This window comes from Megalopta genalis, chromosome 8, assembly GCF_051020955.1.
Source record: "Megalopta genalis isolate 19385.01 chromosome 8, iyMegGena1_principal, whole genome shotgun sequence".
NCBI classification, from domain to species: domain Eukaryota; kingdom Metazoa; phylum Arthropoda; class Insecta; order Hymenoptera; family Halictidae; genus Megalopta; species Megalopta genalis.
Window position 1 is genome coordinate 19441476 of NC_135020.1, and position 19900 is coordinate 19461375.

General features: G+C 35.6%; 1 protein-coding gene across 1 annotated transcript in view; it reads left to right on the plus strand.

The window, feature by feature from the left end:
• LOC117217684 (uncharacterized) overlaps positions 1-19900 on the plus strand; it is an 88557-nt gene continuing 68657 nt past the window's right edge. The window contains exon 1 of the mRNA XM_033465470.2: positions 1-368. The gene's annotated coding sequence lies outside the window, so the exon portion shown is untranslated. The remainder of the gene's footprint in view (positions 369-19900) is intronic.

The window sequence follows — 19900 nt, forward strand, 5'->3', positions numbered from 1 at the left end:
CCCCTCTTGCCAACGGTCAGCCAGTGTGTGTCAGTCGTTAGGACTATAGCGAGCGAATCTCGGCGAGCCAATGGGCCCGCATTCTCGCTAAAGCTCGCGAATTAATCGTCAAAGTTCCCTGGAACTCATCGATCCGATCCGATCCGATCCGCTCCAGTCTCCGAGACGATTCAAGCTGATTCGAGACGGTTCGAGCTGGTGTCGTCTCTATCGCGCGTCTTCCGGTCCGCTGCGATTTCCATCGAGTTCTCCGGCCGTGCCGGTTTATCGATCCACGGCTCCGGTTCATCCTGTCGATGTTCAACCACTTCCTGTGACCGACTGCTGGCTTCAACGGGCTGCAAAGTGGACTTCGAGACGTTCGAACTGTGAGTACACCGCTCGGCTAGAACCGATTTATTAGGAAGTTTCGAGACCCGTCGGCATTCGGCTGATTATTCCGCGCGAGCTAAAACGTTTTCGATCCACGCTACGGAAGCTGTTTGATCGCGGGATTACGACCGGGCCACGGCAGGGTTGTTTCAATCAGCCGGTTTGTTGTCTTGGTCCCGCGATCCGACCAGCCGCCGTGATTCAATTACGGCGGGCCAAGAAAGTATTCGCGGAACAGCTATCCTATCGCAGCGTTGATCCCCGTCGAGAAACAACAAGACGCGCGGTGATAAACGAGAAATTGCTGTTCGATTTTCAAGTAAATTGCTCGGACATTAATTCCCACATCATCGATGGACCGTTAGTTTCTATCGAACGAGCCGTTCAGAGCAGAAATGGTGCGAGTCAATTGTAAGTCGAAAAAGTGAAGTCGTGAACAGCGAAGCATTGATTCAAAATTCTGTGAAATGCGTATACGTAACAAATTGTTACAACTCCTTTGTGTTATAGTCACTTTCAAGATTTAACTTAAAATGATAAGAAAAGAAATAAAACAAAATATTGAATTAAGTGCTTTTTATTGAATTGTTCAACCTAGCAATAAAATGTTTTAAACCACTTTCGCTTTAAACGGCACAAATATACTTTCCAACGTAATTACTAGAAAACCAATCGATTTGTTCAATGCATGTAGTAATTTATTGTCAAGTGTTCGATAGTGCTTATTGTTTTAGTTTACAATTAAGGAACGCTTTATTTCTTAAAAAATTGATTTAAAAATGAGAAACGACTCAAAATAGGCTATAGTTTTGGTTGTTTCGCATCATGAAGGTATTGTAATTACGTTGTTATATAATTATACTCTGTGACAAACTGCTACACTGGATATATTATCCATTTTCTTTTCGATGAATTGATAAATTATAAAATTATTGTAAAATTGATATTTTACAAGCAAACGAAGAAATTCATTTCAATTAAGAATCTCCAATGATTTGCAGATTCGAAAGAGAAAATATCGAATCAGAATATAGCGATAACTTTCAAAAATTAGTACAATTTTAATTACTAATTTTATATTCCGTAAATATATATTAACATCTCGACATTTATGGGATTAGTTCGACTTCTGTCCAATATTCTATAATTCGAGCGCAATATTACGATATTATCTGGCAAATGAGTATAAATACCTACTGGCAATTATTTGACGGTATTTAAACACGTTCTCAAGTTAAGTGTCCACTTTTCCCATTCTGAGTCCTTTACACACAAGTAACAAGTTTGAATTACAGGGTTTGAGTTATAGGTATAATTATTTATCATATTTTTCTATTGTACGTCGCACCGTTCGCTAGTACATTTTTATTTGTGACATCAGCTTTATTTTACGCACTTTTAAAGGCACATTATATAATAACATTACACCTACTTAAAACACGAACACTAACACTAAAACTGAAAAAAACTTCCGTTGCTTTATAAGAATGAATGTATTTAGACCTTTCCATTTATTTAGATCTTTCCTCAATTCTATTACAATGTACCCTTTGATTAAGAAATTTATTCAATCATTTTCTCTGGAGAAATCCTTACAATTTTAACAATTTTAGAGTGAAAAATGCGGAATCGGTCGTTCTGACCGGCACAGCGTTAATAATTTCGTTCGTGATTACCGAACATCGCTCTATTGATATTTTATTTATTAACGAAAACTCCGTTAAGAGGCTTTCGGTAAATAAAGCTATCAATGGCACTTAAGAGTTCAATACAGATATCGGCTTATGAAAAATGAAGAAAATGAAACAAGCAATACCAACTATACATAATAGAATATTTCGATTGGTAGACGTGCCATTTAACCTCATTTTTGCGTATACAGTAAATTCTCCCTAATTTCCCTTCAGCTTGTAAACAAAAATGGACAATTTGAGAAGAGGAGATACGATTATTCGGAGCTTGCACCTCGTTTTTATAATTGTTGACAATCGGCGACTATAAAAATGAGCCGCGAGTCTCGAATAATCATATCTCCTCTTCCCAAATCGTCCATTTTTGTTTCTTGCTTGATTATTGTCATACTTGTCCAGAAAATTTGAACAAGTGTTATTTAAAAATACCAGAAGAGCAGATATGATTGTCCGACTCTTGCACTTCGTTTTTGTAATTGTTATATTCGAATAATTGTATCTCCTCTTCCCAAATACGATTATTCGAATATAACAATCTCCTCTTTCCAAATTGTCCATTTTTGTTTACAAGCTCAAGGAAAATTAGGGAGAATTCACTGTACACATTTTTTACCTTCGCCTCTCGAGTTCAGCTGCCACCGATTCCATCATTTGATGTTGGAGTATCCATGAATGACGAAAGATATTCTCACAGAGAGTGTCTTAATTAACACGCGATCTTATCGCCATCGGGCAAGGAACTATATTATCCTTGTTCGTGTACCATTATTGTCGTCCTATCTGACGTTGCGCTGTCATTCGTTCCTTGCAATTAATGATTCCACTTGTACGGAACAATATCTCACAGTAGTTACGTGAATTCACTTTAATTGTTACAGCGTTTACATTATTATGCTTTCTCGGTTCGTGTTTTCCTTCATTCTTATCAGTTCGTTAGCAAGTTTGGCATAGAAACGATGACTATCAAATTGGTCGAAAGTCTAGTCTGTTCGTCGATATAGTGATTATCAAACAGTGTGATTATGACAAAAGCGATTGGATAAGACGCAAAACAGCAAAGACATTAGTAGAATAAAAAATATCGTCATATTATTTTCAATGTATTATCGTCATATTTTTTTCCAAGATTGACGTAGAACATGTTTATGTCGCCCAGAGATCCGCAGTCTGGTGATCATGAATGCTCCAAAGGAGATGATATGAACGAAAAGCACAATTTAATGAAGCCACTTCTCTTGAAATCTCCAAAACTTTCTGTCCAAAGTAATAACCAAAACAGTCGTTAACAAGGTGATCGAAAATTTTCTGCTTTTCTGATAAACATGAACATATCAAGTGCAAAACAGAAAGAGAATTTTGTTACTTCCATTCATTCGAATGATCGACCAAAAAAGAAATATGTCTACGTATATATATGTATATATATATAGCTTCAATATATAATTAAACCGGACAATTTTGAGGTTCCATAAAACCTCGCATTGTACGAATAATAGGCTAACACTAAACAGTAGTTCATCGTTATAGTTGGTCGTCGAATCGCCGATCGTTGAGGATATTTCAGAGTTTTGATTAATCCTGCGAAAAGTGGTTCACGTTTTTCATTTTCGCATTCACTTTTGCTGCACTTCAACGCCCAGAACATGAATCTGAAAATGGTGAAATCGCGGATTCACAGACGAAATGTCGTGCTAATGAGATTCCGGCACTCGCGGCGCGCGATGCTGCTGAATTAGTCAAACCCTGACGATTTAATTCCCGCCGTTAAATATCAAATGATCCGAATAAATGTTGCACGAGTCGACGGTCGGCACCGGCATCGGCATCGGTATTGGTATCGATTCGTAAACCACTTTCAAGCGTGAGAAAGTCCCGCAGTATTAGTCACCTCGTTTGCGAGGACATTTCGAATTATTCTGGAGAGCCATCGCACGTTCCACACATTCTTTCCGATCGTCTCTAGACGTGTTTCACTTTTTCTTATTTTCCTTTCTGTCGTATGCCGAGGCACAGGCTAATTAAGATTCTGTCGACGCTATTACTGGATAATTGCTTATTAAAATCGCGTGTAATATCGTGGCTCACATTCTGTGCAGGAAACTATTTAAATCATTTTCATGTAATCATTTCTCTTGTAATTATCGCTACTGCAATTCTATTAAGGTTCATCTAAAGTGTGATCATGAATTTAATGATAAATATAATGATAAATGCAATGATAAGTGCAGTAATAAATGTAATGATATATGCAATGATAAATGCAATGATAAATGCAATGATAAATGCAGTGATAAATGCAGTGATAAATGTAATGATAAATGCAGTGATAAATGCAATGGTAAATGTAATGATGAATGTAATGATGAATATAATGATAAAAGCAACGATGAATGTAATGATAAATACAATGATAAATGCAACGATAAATGCAATGATAAATGATATGATAAAGACAAACATTTGTAGTTGATTCAACCAGTTAGTTGTATCTTAAATAACCGTGTTTAACCTTTTCTTTCGTTACTAAAAAACGAAGATAATTTTTATTCAGTATAATACGAAAGTGAAAATTTGCTATTCGCTTCAAAATATTCAAAACATTCAACAGTACATTATTTCTTAACTGGGTTTCGAAATTTATTTTCATTGTAATACATCGAACAAACTGAATGATACTTTATTTCATACAAAATAATTAAACTGACATTTCCTATAATAAATTTTAATCTTCTAATTATGGCTTCGTTACTTAAATGGTTGAGATTGTGGGCATTTTTAAGAAGTACTGTTTATAAAAAATTACGAGTACATACAGTAATTAACCGAGATGAATATTGTTTATATTTATGTATATATTTATATTTATTTTATATATATATATATATATATATATAGATTATTGTTGTAGATTTATTGTAGAAATCAGTAAATATTTAATCTAGTACTTTGATTACTTCGGATAATAAAGGTTCTACTGTAACAAGTTTCTTTGAATAATTTCAGAAGTACAGTAAATCCTCTCCAATTGTCGCTTAAAATGTAAACAGAATTGGACAATCGTGTCTCCTGTTCCGAAATTCTGCATTTCTGTTTACACGTTGAGCGACAATTGGAGAGAATTGACCGTATCTCGAGTAATTAAAAAAATTTGCTCTCACGTTGACGGAACATGCGCAACAAATGGAAGAGCGAACATTCTGCATGCTACCGAGTGAACAGGTTTCGTGGAAATTTCGCAGCACAGGTTCTTCGTGTCAACGTAATTACGCTGGCTTGGCCAATGTCGTCGGTTAAATGGCGTCGCATCAATTTGTCTTGGCCCCGTGAATATTGAAACAGTTCCCGGTCGGCCGGCAGCCGCAGAAAACCGGAGAAATATACAGAAGCGCGCAACTGTGCACGTATCTAGTGCTCGCCCCGAGATCTAACACACTTCCAACAGTTTTCTCCGATAGGATCGGGACAAATTCTTCGGCTCGCGGAACTCGATGAACGAACTGTTTCTCCATTCACGTTCGTCCTTCACGGAACTGTGCCGGTAATCGGTTTTCCACATACGAAAACGTTGACGTCTCTCTGAAAAATTTCTCTTTCGCATCTCCCACCTCGTTCAAATATTTATCGCTCCCGCGTCGATGAACATGTATTTCTTCGAATTAATAATTCATTCTATTAATATCTCACTCTTCGGAACGGTGGACACATTCGTTCGAAAATATCTCTTCCACGTTTTCTACGTATTTTCGTACGCTGTTCGTTCCTATAAACTTCAATTCGAATTACATGTAAATTATAACGAGCAATTTTTATCGTTGGCTCGTGTAACCGGAGATCTGTTGCAGGAAAATTTGATTTACGATATTGCAATATAATATTTATGATGCGGCTTCGTAATCAGGTTGCGCACAAATTGCACCATCCTATAATTACAATCGTAATAATGACACGGCGGTGATTATAATATATATATAATACAAATATATACAATATATATTATAAGAAATGAAAATTGTCTGCATCGATTGCAATAAATGGAAATTCGATGAAAGGTTCTTACTTTCTTTATTAATTTTAGCGGATCGAGATTAATAACGCATCTCTCGATTCTCTCGATCTTTCTATTTCAAATTGCAATTACACTTGCAAATTAATTCGAAACGCAAATGACGTTAACGATGCGGGATTAACGCGAAAATCAAATGTTTATGAACGTTGCCCATACGGAAATTACTTCTTCCGTTTTGATACGTTTTACCAACTAATTAAACTTATACGTCCTGCTTGCGCGGGAACATTAATCCCGCGACCGTAATGCAGGAAAATTATTCGAGAAACAGCGAACATGTTAGCCGGACATTACAGATTGCGGGGATGCATGTCAGGGGGGGAGGAGGGTAGAGCGAGGTCATAAATGTCATTCGAGCAACCATTAAAACTGCGATATTCCGCGGGAGTAACTCGGAAGTGCAATAACTGGATTCGCGGGAGATGCGGGTTATATATGAAGATACTTTGAGTCAAGTGGACCCTATAGATGATGCAGCAGCTTAGGAAACAATTGACATAAGTAAGATAAAGTGGGGCAATACGTTCCACTTCGGACGAGAGTTCGTGGCGCTTGAAGAATCGCGGGTGAAATCACGTTGGCATGACCGCCGCAAAATTAAAAGTAGCATTTCGAGGTTACGGTACGGCGCGAGTGACCTTGCCTCAAAATTCAGGAAAGGTGTACAGGATGTTCCTAGCGTGTAACGCCAACCGTATCGAAACTGTTTAAAACGTGCCATTGTTTTTTGTTTCACATCTTTCAATTAACACGTTCTGTGCCACGTGTACCATCGATGGTACACGCTTGCATGTTTACTTAGTGAACTGAACAAATTGTTTACAAGAAATTTAGAACCGAAGAATCAATTTCCACCGCAAGAATGGGCGTTGATAAGTTTTTGTTACGTTGTTATGTGTACGAGAATTAATAATTGCACGTAATACATCAAGTTTTAGTAAAATATCAAAGTGTGAAGATTCGAGTAAAAAAAGCTCGGCACGGAACGTGTTAAAGCTTATTCGAATCGTGGAGACTCCATCGTAGAAAACGTAGAAAACGGATAAATGAACTTCTCAATTTCAGCACACACTGTAATAAAAATGGCGGCGGGACACGCCAAGCGAACAGACGTCAGAGAGTGTTAACCATAAACTTGATGACGAAGTTAATCTAATAAATGTGCATGCTGTTCGTTTTTACCAAATCAAAAGAAAATATGATTCTTTTGTTCTGCGAATGAACTTCATCAATGACGCGGATCATCGTGTTGGCGCGTTCGAATTTCAGTTAATACTGAAACGATGAAACCATAGAAATTTTAAATATGTTAATGTGTTCATACATCATTAATAAATCAATAATTGTCATACATTGTTGATGCATCATTAATTGTCAATGCTTTAATGCTACCGAGCCGATCAAAATGACCGGTTCCGCAATTTGTGTTTTAACCGGTTAGCTGTGTTTGTGACGAGTACACTCGTCACGGAGAAGTGGCAGTATTTCGTGTCGCGACAAGTATTCTCGTCGCACGTAAAAAGCAGTGACCATTGGCTATTTAAATTGTCATTTTAGTGAAAACAATAACATATTCTCAAATTTCAAGATGTTAAGAATATTTCGAGGACAATCCTACACGATGGTGTTTACATTGTTGTAAAAATAATATTAGAAACGAATCGCGATATTGGTGTACCACGTGCAAAGTGCCATTATGTATCGTTCCTTGCTACGCTGAATACCACTCTACAGCAGCAAATTGAATTTTTAACTTTTATAAGTATTTGATTTTTCCTGCGTTTTTTTGTTTATTATGTAGATAGTATATGTTAATGTTAAATGAATAAGTAAATATTAGTAATAAAATAATATTTATATATAATAATATTTAATAATATAAATATTAGTAACAAAATTGTTAATTTTATGAAATAAAATAATATTTATATACAATAATATTTAATAATATAAATATTAGTAACAAAATTGTTAATTTTATGAAATAAAATAATATTTATATATAATAATATTTAATAATATAAATATTAGTAATAAAATGGTTAATTTTATCAAATAAAACCGTCTTTTTGATGCAATATTTTAACAGCGACACTTGCTCTGCGTTTGACGAGTATACTCGTCGTCGCTGATTCTCGCGACACATATAGGTGCGCGCTTTGAAATGGAGGCGCCAGCCTAATAAAAATGACGGATGGTTTAAATCAGGGCTCGGAATTATTTGCACGCAACACGCCGATCGCGAGGGCTACGCCTCCCGTCTTCCGTCACGCGTCTCGCTCACCCGTGGTCGCCTCTTTCGGCTCGGAACACATCGGGCGCGTGCGCCTGTGCTTTGTGCGCGTGTGCGTGTAGCAATCAGGCGATCACGTCGCGAGACGCGCGACGCGCGACGGAAGTCAGGAGGCGTAGCCCTCGCGATCGGCGTGCTGCGTGCAAATAATTCCGGGGCCAGGTCTAAATGTATACGGTCTTTTCTTCGTTATAAAATTGACACTAGATTTACGGAACCCGTCAAAATGACCGATCACTAATTTTTTAATTTACGATTATTCATATTTTCATAAAGACACATTTATGAGTTACTTATTCAATTTATATGTTACTTACGGCAAATGTTACAATAACACTTGTTAAAAAATCAGAATAAATGTCTTATTGCTACTTTTATAAACGAATATGAAACAGCTGTTTTTTGTGCTCCGTAAATCTAGCGTTAAAGACGGAAGAAACGTTAATCAACGTAGCTGTGAAACAAATGGCTAGGAATTGGATATTTCGGTTGACAAGAATTTTATATGGCATTATCGATTGAAAAAGTGTCACATTTTAAATGGATCGTAAACGGACGTTTTCATTCAAGTAATTCGCTAGTTTATAGACAGATTCGACAACTTGTTGAATATGCTCTTGATTTATGATGGTTTTCGAGATATTCGACGCATCAATTCAGGAGGAAGATGAAACAAATCGCGTTGAAAGCGTTCAAATCGATGACGATTTATGTCAGTCTTCTAAATGCCGGAAGTGCTGACTGGTCAGCGCTATTTCCGTTTCCGGCCGAGCTTTTTCCACATTCTTCGACATTATTACACAAATAACTGGTATTGCACAATTCCATTCGGCTTTTTCCTTGACAAATTAATTTCTTTTTTTTATATATATTCTTCGAATATCAGAAGAAATTCCAACATAGAATATCCAGCAATTACGATAGCGTGAAACTATGACATGAGGTGCACACGAGATGCCTGTTGCGTAGTGTCTTTTAAGTTTGCGAATATGATCCGATTTATTCAAATTAATCAACACTTTATTTTACAGTTCGACCTTGATTATCCGAACTGGTAGAGGAAATATGGGATTAAAACGTTAGATTGGAACTTTACCGATTTAGACACTAAATAGTATAGTGTTAAATTGATTGACTTACATCGAAAATATGCTTAGAAAATGAAGAATTCGTATAATCATGGTCCTACCGTGCACGGAAACGATAATGATTTACCGTTATAGAAAACGTAATATCATTTTTACAATATGACAAAATAGGTATTATACACCCAGAAATAGATTTCCGATATATTTTATCTGACGCGACGCTCGTTATCATCAATATACAGGGTGTCCCAAAATTATGGTACTCCCGGGAAATTAGAGATTCCTGAAGTTATTCGAAGCAACTTTTTTCTTTACAAAAATTTTCCCCGAGGCATCGTTAACGAGTTATTAACGAAAAACACTGGTCAATGAGAGGCGAGCTCGGCGGCCGCCGCTCAGTTCCGTTTATTGGCTCGGCCGTCTAGCGTCAAGCGAGCTCGCTTCTCATTGGTCAGTGTCTTTCCTTAATAATTCGTTAACGATGCCTTGGAGAACATTTTTGTAAAAGAAAAAGTTGCTTCGAATCGCCCCTCAGGAACCCCTCATTTCCCGGAAATACCATAATTTTTGGACACCCTGTCCCAATATTATATTACAAATATATATGTATATCAATCATTGTATAAATCGTCGTGGAAACAATTCATAAGACAATTACTTGAAAAAATCAATGCCGAATACTTTTATTCTTTACATGAGGCTCCGAAAAAGTAATAAAAAGTGATCAAATTCATCTTCTAACAACGTTTACAAATAAAAAAATACAATTATAAAATATTATTATTATTAAATTATAAAATACAAATATTGAATATACAATATACACGAATTCTGAAAGTCGTCTAAAAAAATTGTATATTCGTATATTTTCCGAGCAATGATTTGTCGAGCGAGACGTTCGCGGTCGATAGAGATCGTGGATCGAAATGTGTAACAGCGCAACCTAGATGACCGGCGTAGAATGAGGAGAAGAGAGTTTCCGGTGGCCGCGTGTTATTTACGATATAAACTGCAATATTATCGAGCAGGCTCGTCGACCGCCGCGGGCCATGAATTCGTTCGCCGAACATCCCGTCGTCCGACATCTTCACTATTTTTCTTCCGGCGAAAATGAATGGCCACGATTTACACCGCATCCTGCAAATACACGCCGCACAACGACTGTCCATTCCCACTTTACCGGTGCCCCGTCGCGTCGCGTCGCGTCGCGTTCTGTACTTTCAATTATCACGTCGCCGCGTTCATGCTTCGCGTCTCCGGGAAATGAGTCCGTAGTACTTTTGTTTGCTCCTGTTCGAAGCGGTCTATCGCGATCCGTGGAAGGCGATTAATCAGGGACGAGATCGTTAACCCTTTCTAACAGAACGCGTTGGTCTGGCAAAGTTTGCAAAAAATAATAACAGGAGGACATTCTTCGTTTGTGCATGCGCGAAAGAACGCAATTCATTTTCGTTGGATTTGTAACGGTGAAAATTAAATAACGCCTACTTCTATAACAGTAATTATTTTGTCAGCAGGCTATAGCATCACTCGGCACACACACACACACACACACACACACACACACACACACAAATTCCAATAACTAATAAGAAATAATATATAATAATATAAAATAATATTATTAATAATAATAATAAAATATAAAACAATAATAATAATAATATAATATAAAATAATAATAATAATATAATATAATATAATAATAATAATAATATAATAATTCCAAAAAAATAAATTCCACATTCAACTATGTTCTTCAACCACGCGTCCTGATTCATCGCTTATTGACATTTAAATTAAGTTCGCAATAAAACAATCTTACAAGTTTTTAATCAGAACAATTTATTTCATAGCTTAAGAATAGAGGCGAGAAAATTTATTATTGCAGTTACTTCTGTGGTTTTCTTGCGCCTAGAAGATTTTAATAAACTTCTTATTTAATAGACTCCAAAATGGAATTGAAATCGAGTTTCAACCGCGATGAAAGAACTGTCACTAGAAATCACATTAGTTTTATACATTATGAAATGGTCGCTTCTTTGAAGTATTTTTCTGAGAAAGTCTAAAATTACAAAATTGAATTCATTATAATTGTTAAAAGTTCCATAATAGTGTGTGCGTCTGAATGAAGAAACATATTCAAGAATTTCCAATGGAAGCAACTCTATGATTTCAATAATTACCACATGGAAAATGGACAATTTTACCGGCTGTGGTTATTTATAATATTATATATAATTTTATATATATATATATTATTGTTTTATTATATAATTATCATAATATTATATACATATATTATTGTTTTATTATATAATTATCATAATATTATATACATATATTATTGTTTTATTATATAATTATCATAATATTATATATAATTAATATATACAAAATGATATATTTATACATACGTTTGATGTTAATTTCATGCGCACTATATTTTATTATTAGACTGCACTTACGAGAAAACTTATAAAGTCAAAAGAACGCAATGATCATGTCAATTTTAATGTTAAAGTCATTAAGAAGCGAAATTCTGACATTCGATTAAAACTGATGCAGGACATTTTTATTTCGTAGAAAAATTCGCAGTCTTTTCATTACGACGATGATCCTTGACATCGATCGCAGAAAATGATCGATCTGACGCGGACTGACCCCATGAATCAAAATGACATCGGGCGTCCATAGTCCAATAGATAAATAAGCCTTAACAACAGTAACGTAATTGTGAATGGTAGTGTGCTAAAATTCCATTAGATTGTTCGTGAAGTCCGCATCGTGTCGATGAACGGATTTGTTATACAGTTACAATTTATACATACAGTGACTCGCATTGATATTCGGACACGATATTATTAGAAAAATTATTGCTCCTTTTTATTGTTTATGATAGTATTATTGAATCAAATGTTTTCTCATATATTAAAGCTGTATATTCTTCCACGCGAACGATTTTGGCTTCCATTCAATTTTAAAGTACAATTTCGTTTTACAAAATGATTTTTCCGTGTGTTCTTTCACAAAGTCCTAGTTTCTTCATGTTTCTTTTCCGTTAGCTTTTTCAGTGACTCGGGGGCATCATTTTATAAGAGTGAAGTTTCACGGTCGAAGCGCTGTAATTTTCGTTTACACGTTCAGCACAGTGTTTTATGCTCGCTCGCACTTTTTTTCAGTTGCGGTTTCCAGAAACGAATAAAAAGTTATACCTAATTCGCGCGAAGGACTCCGGTGAAATTGTTCTCGAAATCTGCATGCCCTTTGTGGCGGTTGCCTTCGATCCTCGTCAGCAGATGGTTACTTTTCCGCTACTACCTGACCGGTGACCGGGACACATACATAATCTAAAATATTTAGTCATCCTTTAAAAAGGAATAATTTTTAAAAAATTGCAACAGACCAGTTGAATTTGTCTTGGAATGTTAGAGGCTACAGTCTACTACAAAATGAGTACAAATGTTTTTGTAAGGAAAGAATAAAAACTTTGAAAAAAAGACGTTTCTTTTACATAATTAAAATATACTCAATTGAAAATTATTACTATTTAACTAGCGGTGTTTACAGAACTTTCATGGCGGGAAAAAATTGATTTATAGTGTTTCTAGCAACGATCGAATTCCTGCAATTCCTTCAAGTTATTATTGTAAAAATTATCAAATAAAGTCAGACAAAACTCATCCAGCCGTGAAATCGATATCACAACAATAGCACTGAATCACATTTTGATATTTCATAATATAAGAAACAAGCCTTTCGTTTATAAGAAATATATCTGTTATTGCAACATTATTGTACAGTCAAAAATAATTTGAATATAAAAACGTTTCGATTATACTACACAAAAATAGTTCCATGGAACCGTATAGTTGAGGTAAAACCACGCTTTTAATTACGACTGCAGGAAATAAACTCTGCACACACACACAATACATTGTTAGTAATTAATTGTTGAATTCTATTACAATTATACAACACACGAAGACGAAGAATATAATAATATAAACCAGCGAAACTGTAAAATTAACGTTTTCTATTAATTAAATTCATTCATAGGATTAATTAATTCGGACCATCGTATGCATTCCTTTACTCTACAATTTTAATTACGATCCGATAAACCGTTAACAATACGTCTCGAAATGAACGAGGTATTTTATTTAGCTTGACCTTGTTCGTAAATGACTGTCTTTCTTCAGATAAATTTAACGGTAGGGGGACTTTAGGAAAACGACGATACGGTGCATAAAACCGTGGATTCCCGTAAACGTGCGCCGACAGATTTAAATGTAAACGACTCGTTCGACTTGCATAAATAGAGAACGCCGGTGTTTAAGAAAGTATTTGACCAATAAAAGCTTTGAGATACCGTGCCGCGCATAAAAACTGCATCAACGAGGCAGCATGAATTAATGGAGGCTGCTTGTGTAAGGCACAAACTTTACATTAAATATTCATTAAACGTCGGTTCGGGTGCACTGCTACAATCATTAATAGAATTCTGCATTTAACAGATGTACGAGGTCAACCGCGACTCGAGGCTATTATTCTCAAAACTGTTTGCAAAATGTTGTATGGTAGCGAGCGCACAGAAGTGGACAATTTGGGAAACGGAGATACGATTGTTTAAGTCTCCTTCGTATCTCTCATTTTCCCAAATTGTCCATTTTTGTGCGAAAGCTGAGCGCGAATTAGGACGAAATTACTGTAATTAGACGATTTAAATAAATCTAAGTACATATTTGAAATTAAGCCTTATCATAAAATAGTTGTTCGTATAAAAAAAGACCATTATTTTAAAAGATATTTTGATTTCAATTATTTGTAAATGATGAGACTGGAAATGAATGTATAAAAATGTAATTGTTACGGATTCATTGAAATCCGTCTAAAATTCCAACAGTAATAAAAATAAATCCTTTGAAATCATATGATATTGTATTAAAGCTATATTAAATTCTAATAAAATATATTGTAATATCGATTAAAACAGTTGTTTAACTGGTATTTGTGATTCTTATATAATGTTATTAGATTGATTTGAAAAATGTGTGGTAAAAGAATAGATACGTAAAGAATCTTCATTTTCTGGAAAATTATAATTTTCCTTAATTGTCAAACGTTTTATAATAAGATATAAATTAACAACGATATATAGACATAAATTAATTTATAAATTACGAGCGCGTTCACAATTTAAACAAAAATTAAATTTACTCCGATGTCTGAAGTAAGAATTAAAAATCACCTAATCAGAACCTCCTTGATTACGATGGAGAAACAATAGAGAAGATACTTTCACCGCATTATGACTAAAAGATTGAAAACATGATCAAAATGAAATTCTACAGGATTCGAATACACGCATAGTACAGTTATCTCCATCAGCAATTAATTCAATAACAACGAAGTCACGCATAGCTATAAAGTGTTAAGCCGTGCAACTTCGAAAATCCCTGCAAGTTTCGCGTACACATATACAGTAATTCCTCCCTAATTAGCGCTCGGATTGCGCACAAAAATGGACAATTTGTGAGGAGGAGATTGTCAACAATCATAAAAACGATTCGCAAGGCTCGGATAATCGTATCTCCTCTTCCCAAATTGTCCTTTCTTGTGCGCAATCTGAGCGCTAATTAGGGAGATATATATTTATATATATTATATAATATTTAATTAATTATAATATAATATTATATAATATTATTATTATATTATAATATTTAATTTAAATTATACCCTTAAATTATAATATTTAATTATATAATAATATTTAATATTATAATATTTAACAATTCCGTTTGTTAATCCTTTGCATTCCAACGGCGAGTCTCATTCACCATGTTAATTTACAGAAATACTTGCTCGCTGTTCTATTATTTAAAACAATGAAGTGATCTAATCGTAATCTATGCAGATATTGTAAAAGTCAATCGAAATGTAAACTTGAAAGTAAATTGCGTTACCGCTAACACGAGAAGACGCTCGATCAAGGACCCACAATTACGACCTGGAAGATAAAATTGATCGCAGCGATTGCATTTTATTACGAAATATGCGACGATCGTAATGGTTTTTTATATACGGTCGGTGAAAAAAAGTATTCGTTCACCTTTTAAAACGGCGAGATATTACGAATTGGGAAGATATTACTGTACGTATTTTTACTGCACTGGTGTAGCAACACTGCATTATGCAGTCGCCTACACTCTGAAAAACCGTAGCCGTTTCGAATATTTCCACAGGTTCGTAAACAACCGCGATATGTTCACTTTTCCGAGAACAACCACCGGACGCAAACGTAAACAACGCCGGTACAATCGGACCGGCTCGAATAAAGTCCCGCGTTACGGAGAAAGTATTTCATATCGGAACCGAATTTCGCGTGGATATTTCAAGTTTGACGAAGATAGCGGCCGCTTTTCGCCGGTTACAGGCGAGATCGGGGAAATAGTTTTTCGCGAGATGGAAATTGCCGATCGGGGACAGGAGCCGACTCTCCTGCGGGATCCGAACGGGTGCGCCGTTTCCTTCGGCGCTCCCGATGACGGTATTAAATCTATCGTTTCCAAACAAATCGACGGGGCCACGGGGGTTTTGAATTCATGCGAACGCAACGGACCCACTCGAATCGCGTTATTATTCACGCATCGATGGAGGCCGTTCAGTCGGAATGCACGAACCACCGGAATCGATAGGCCGCGTTCGACCTATCAAACCCTTCGACCCCTTCTTGCCCCCCCTCTCTCAGCACCAACCCCCCTTTTATGCACCCCCCCCAGTTTCCGACTGTTTACGGTGGTCTTTTTCATAAATCGCAACGCGCCGTCGGTCTTTCAATCGACCGGCATGATAAATATCGCGCGCTGTGAATTTGATAGGAAAATTGTGATAATAAGTCACCGGCTCGGCACAAGCCCGAACAATGCCGTTACGTTCACGGGATTATATTGTCGCGGTTGAAGAGATGTGAATCACAGTCCGTTCGCATCAGCCGTAGAGAAAACATCGCCCGCAGTGATATTAATCGCGGGAACCGTTCTTTCGGAAAGCTTCTTTTTTTCGAGTTTGTCCGATTATGGAACGCGATCCAATTTTCCGGCGCTATCGCTTCTCACGGAAACTGTCCTCCCGCTTACTATCCTCCGTTAGATGTAACCTCTTTATCGTTTTTTTTTCAAATCGCGGTTTGATAGATTCTTTCTCCGATGCTGTTGGAGGATTAAAATTTCGTTTCTTGATTTCTCATAGTTACAGCGAATTCGCATAGATTTCGTATAGATTAACAAATTTGAATTTGTGTAGAAGTTTTAATTACACTGAATTTTTATTATAAATTTAAATCTCGAAGTTGATCGTATCGTTTATATATACATATATAATATAAATACAAAAAGGTTATATATACTACGCTCATTATTTAATACACTTAATATTCTAAATTATTTAATATATTTAATATTCTAACTTTATTTAGCAGAGACTATATTGCAGTTTATATGAACGATTTGTTTATTTCATAAAGTCTACAGAAAATTTCTTAAATTACCGATTAATTTCTCGTAGTAATAATGACGTTTCTAGAGCGAAATATTTTTTAACATTGTATGCCATTGGAAACGGTATAATAGAAATCGTTGTTTGTTGAAATATACGATGTTAATAGTATACGCTGTTTGTATGTACAGTAAATTCTCCCTAATCCGCGCTCAGCTTGCGCACAGAAATGAACAATTTGGGAAGAGGAGATACGATTATTCGAGCATTGCGACTCCTTTTTGTATAGTTACCGATTGTCATCAATTATAAAAATGTTCTAAATTGTTCATTTTTGTGCGCAATCTGAGCGCGAATCAGGGAGAAATAACTGTAACACTGTTTGATTTCGAAGTGAACATTGTGTTCGATTAGAAATGTTTTTCGGGTAGTCAATTTATGATACCGCACCCTGTTGTATCCTTTTTACAGACAGTAAATGTGACCATTGAGTCTCGTGGATATATCCAACAATAGATGTTTATATAACACTTGAACGACAGAGATTTTCAGCTAATACTGTATGTTTAGCGTCGTCTACAACTTTATCTGTCAATTCTTGTCATCATAATCTCGAAGGCACTTCAAATCTAATTGCATAATTAACCATCGAACGGTGGACCTTTCCGAGAAAACATAACCCATATTTTTTCATGGTGTTCCTTCTAGACACGTTAGCTTTTCTATAGGCCTCAACGAAACGTGTGAAAATTGAAATCAATTGTTGGAAACTTGACGTACGAATATCAATTTTTCCAGTCTGGGTCCGAATGGACCCGGAGTTTGCCGTTCGAGTGTTAATTGTCAGTAACCAGATAGTTAAATAAATAATAATTCACAAATGTTTATATATATATAATAATAATAATAATAATAATAATAATAATAATAATAATAATAATAAATAATCTCGAATGAACAATCCTATTGTATTTGGCAACGATGTTGAAACATTTATGAATTATTATTATTTATATATATATATATATATTATACATATTATACTATAATAATATTTAATATAATTATATATAATATATTATTATTATATATTATTTATTATTATTCGAGGACAGCTGTTCATCGAATTCTTGGTAAAGCTAATTTCTATGGGATCGTGTATACAATAATGTTCGAGGGTAGGAAAGTACTTTTAACCCCGAAGATAACACCACCATTAGTTACTGGATAAGTAAGACGAAGCACGTTCGAGTTCGAACTCGGGAACAGAAAGTAAGGACGGTGTTAACGGTATCGAGACAAATCCGTAGAGTAAAAGTCACTCGGCGAACAGATAAACATAGATTACACCGAGCTGGCAAGCACTTCGTCATTGCATTCTATATTTCTCAATTCTATCATTTCGCTCGCGACTTATGCTCGCGCGCGTGTGTTTCACTACTTTCCTGTACAGTAAATCTGTAGCGACGGTGTTAACACCGTTCGCTAAAGAATGTCGGCGTATTTTCAACGACCACGATTATCTATATCACGGAGAGAACGTCGAATTTATTTTGTGGACGTCGTTTAAAAATTGTAACACTTAGGCTAGTATTTGGCGAATTTACGAATTTCCGTCGAACAAATATTTGTAGCACATTTTATGAAATGATTGCACTTAATGCAACGAATGAAATAAATATAACTGTGAAAAAGCTGTTAACGTTGCTAGTGTTCCGAGAAGTTTGCGAACGTGCGCAATAAGTACATACACAGCTTCTAAAGAAATACAGTTGCTGGAACGACAAGAATATACATATAACAGAGAAACTTTGTTGTCTCCAACTTTTAATGTGTTTTGATTAACTATTTCAGCGCCGACTGAAACGAGAAAGTACAGTAGAAGAAATATTTACTTTTTATATCATTCTTTCGGTTTTGTATTACGTTTGCATTGTACGAATGTCATTCGGAAGTACTACTTGTGCACACATTGTATTCATACTATAAATGACATAGAAATCATTGTTAGCCCAAACTGTGCATACAAGCTACACGAAAAGTCACTTAAAAAGTCGTAGTTGATTCTGAACTCTTCTATTCACTAGTTTAAATATCGCGATTGCCGTTTCAAGAGTTTTCACCGCTGTATTGGTATTTTATTTATTAACGAAAACTCCGTTAAGAGACTTCCGATAAATAAAGCTATCAATGACACTTAAGAGTTCAATACAGATATCGGTTTATGAAAAATGAAGAAAATGAAAAGAAAAATACAATATTTCGATTGACGTGCTATCTAACCTCATTTTTGCGTATATACAGTAAATTCTCCTTAATTTCCCTTCAGTTTGTAAATAGAAACGGACAATTTGGGAAGAGGAGATACGATTATTCGGAGCTTACAGCTCGTTTTTATAATTGTTGACAATCGGCGACTATAAAAAAGAGCCGCGAGTCTCGAATAATCGTATCTCCTCTTCCCAAATCGTACATTTTTGTTTCTTGCTTGATTATTGTTATACTTGTCCACAAAATTCGAACAAATGCTATTTAAAAATACCAGAATACAGTAAATTCTCCCTAATTTTCCTTGATCTTCTGAACGAAAGTGGACAATTTGGGAAGAGGAGATACTATAAAAATGAGCCGCGACGCTCGAATCATCGTATCTCCTCTTCCAAAATTGTCCATTTTTGTCTACAAGTTGAAGGAAAATTGGGGAGAATTTACTGTACCGGAATACCTTCAAAGTACCACTGATTCTCTTTAATTTATTCGCATAAATAAGAGGAGGATGCTGCATGCAACTTCAGTTTCTATAGCGCTCGCTTCGAAAAACCTTTGATCCTACGCAGAGTTCTACGATCTAATAACAACCGTATGAACACCTGTAAATATAATTGCAAGT